The sequence below is a fragment of the Dendroctonus ponderosae genome, unplaced genomic scaffold, assembly GCF_020466585.1.
Source record: "Dendroctonus ponderosae isolate FM_Combo_2020 unplaced genomic scaffold, Dpon_F_20191213v2 Dpon_F_20191213_10, whole genome shotgun sequence".
Taxonomy (NCBI): domain Eukaryota; kingdom Metazoa; phylum Arthropoda; class Insecta; order Coleoptera; family Curculionidae; genus Dendroctonus; species Dendroctonus ponderosae.
In genome coordinates this window covers 4,543,691-4,546,600 of record NW_026017111.1, presented here as the reverse complement: position 1 = coordinate 4,546,600, position 2,910 = coordinate 4,543,691, and positions in this window count along the sequence as shown.

Below are 2,910 nucleotides of genomic sequence, written 5' to 3'. Positions count from 1 at the left end.
TAGATTGATAGTACGCACATAAGCTTGGATTCGCCTAACAATTGCTTGGTGTTTTTTATGTTTTTTTTATAATAAAATCGGAAATAACACTCATGTTTGATGTGGCAGCCGTTTTGTTCCTTTAAACCTCCAAACAACCTACTTCCCCAACGTTCCAACAGGCGCGCTCAGTAGATGCAACCGCCACCTGAATACTGCAACTTTAGCAGCCAATCGATTATTTATTTTTCAAAATAAAGTAGCGTTTTGTTCATATGTTTCGGCCTCAGTGGGTCGCGTGACTGAAATTATCTTTTTTCCTATGGTTTTTCCATGTTGTACATTGCAAAGTAGCGATCAAGGCCGGAAACTCCTTGGTATGATACGATTAGTCTTTATAGAAAAATTGCGATTTTATGCCACTTTCTGCACAATTATTCAACTAGGTTTAACCGTAGTACCTGCTATTAGCAGTAAATTAGGCAGATTCATTCACTTTGGGATAGTTGAATGGTTAATCAGTAAATTGAGTGAAACTTCCAGGCTTAAAAACTGTGAACGATGAACGTTTCCAGCAAAAATCATCCTCACTTCGAATGGTTGGGGAAAATAAACATAACTTTCACGACCCAGTAAAGTGTCTATTTGTCAATTTCCTCCTCTTCAAAACAGTTCATTTTTTATAAAAATTTCATTGCTAACCACACGTCAGATTGGTCGCCCGTTTATCGGCAAATTAATTTTATTGAACACTTCCTTTAGCGGCTGCATTCCCTCAGGGCATCACCGCTCTGTATACATCTCGAATGCTGTTAATAATTTTTATTGTTTTCAAACGTTTTTATTCATCAATGTTCTCTTTAGACAAAACTTTAAAACATTAATTTGCCCTCGCCTGTGCTGCTTTGAAACATATGCTCTAGTACTACACAAATTGACCGTCGAAGGAAATAACTTTTGATAAACCTTCTACTCATCTAGCCGCATGGGTTTCGGTAGCCCGTCAAACTTTTCTTCCTAAATTGATTTCAAACTACCCGTTAGTCCAGGTGCACGGGAAGTTTTTCATATGAAAATAATCATGCAAACAACAATCAGTTGGAAATTTATGGCAATTAAGGCGATGACTATTGAAATAATTTCTTTTGGGTTAGTCGTCTACTCAATAGGCGAACAAACAAATTTTGCTGACACAATGGTTTTTCCTGGGAAACCAACAAAAATTTGAGCGCCATAAACTAATCGGCCTCTTGCTGTTTTAATTGTTTACTGGCAACACACGCCTTATTTGCATTCACACGCTTTTAATACGATGGAATTTAAGAAGCAATTTGCGAATTTGTTGTTAAATTAGTAAGGCAAACACTGGTTTTTATTAGTTGACTTGTTGTCGTTCCAACGCCCACGATAACGACATTGAAAACTTTTGTATTTATGCAAATGACTATGGCACAAGATGTTGGCCAATTTGAATAACTGAATAAATTATTCGCGCTCGGTTAAGGCTTTGGGAGGAAAAGGTCGCGGTGAGCAAAATATGTTACGCAATTTCCAGTGAAGAAAACAGATTATTCACGGAATGAACAAAGTTAATGAACACTCGCCACTGCAGGTTCTCAATTAAACCTTTAAAATCTGTCCGAAGTTACACAGAGTCTTGAGTATTTCCAGCTATGTAAATTCTGGTTGAAGAACCAACGAATTTTAAATGTTTTATATATAAAAGCTTCTAGAAGTTAAATTAAAGCAAGAAGAAGAAACAAAACCACTAGAAATCAACTAAAAGTATGTTTATTATGGAAGTTTTGCCTAATATAAAATCGAGCGTGTTCTTTCTTTTGATATTGCAAGCAAATGTTTGGCTTTTTTATATATTGAGTCAATCTCTGCTATGTTTGCAGGAAATTTCTAATTCGTACGTGATCCAGATTAGGAGTTACCATTTTTTAAGGAGGCGCGTTTTTGCCTGGAAACGTTCTTTTCTAAACGCGCGTTTAAACAGCAGAAAAAATCAGAATCCAGTGCGAGTTCAATGAAAGTTTCCCGATCCTCAGATTCGTGCCTCTACTAAATCTTGGGAAACTTCCAAATGCGGCCCAGAGTAGAATTTACAATTTTTTAAGAGAATGTGCAATTTTGCCTGGAATCGTTCATTTTTAGAGGCGCGTTTAAACCGCTAGAAAACACAGTTTCTAGTGCCATTTCAAGGAAAATTTCTTCATGCTCATACATTTTTATAAAATTTCTGGGAGGCAAAAAAAAATAGGATCTAGTCCGATTTTAATGCAAGTTTCTACTATAAAATTGACGGTGGTCTTTCTTTTGGCATTAAAAGCAAATTTGTATATACTTTCCTGACTGTGTTTCAATTCCAAATCAAAATTAATTCCTGGTCTTCAGTCATTTATTGTCTCTATTTATCAATTAAAATACGTTTCGCTGTATTTTTCCACCATCATCAGTTTTTCTAAAATAACAGATAGTTAAAAAAAATCATTAATTTAAAAAACAATCACAGTTCGTCAACAGCCTCATCATATCACACATTAAAATACATCACAATTGCAATACTTTAAAACATTCTAAAATGAATTAGGCCTAACAGGTGATTGGTCAGGACAATCAAATTTAGGAAAAGACTAGAATTCTTTGTTCAGATACTTAAATATTTTTACTTACATGTGTAGCGTTGTTGCTGCTTTAAGCCTTGGCATACATTTGGAGTATTAATTTTGTCCATTTTGGACACAAAGCCAATAAAATACTGTTTATATTGATTTCAGCTATTTTTCTTTGCATTCTGAGGATTTTATTTTTGGTTTGCAAAATTCTTCAGTATACCGGGTGTTAGTTAATATTCTATGTTTATTTCATTTAATTAATGTATGATATACTGAGCTAAGATTGTCGGTATCCGATCTGAAATTCATA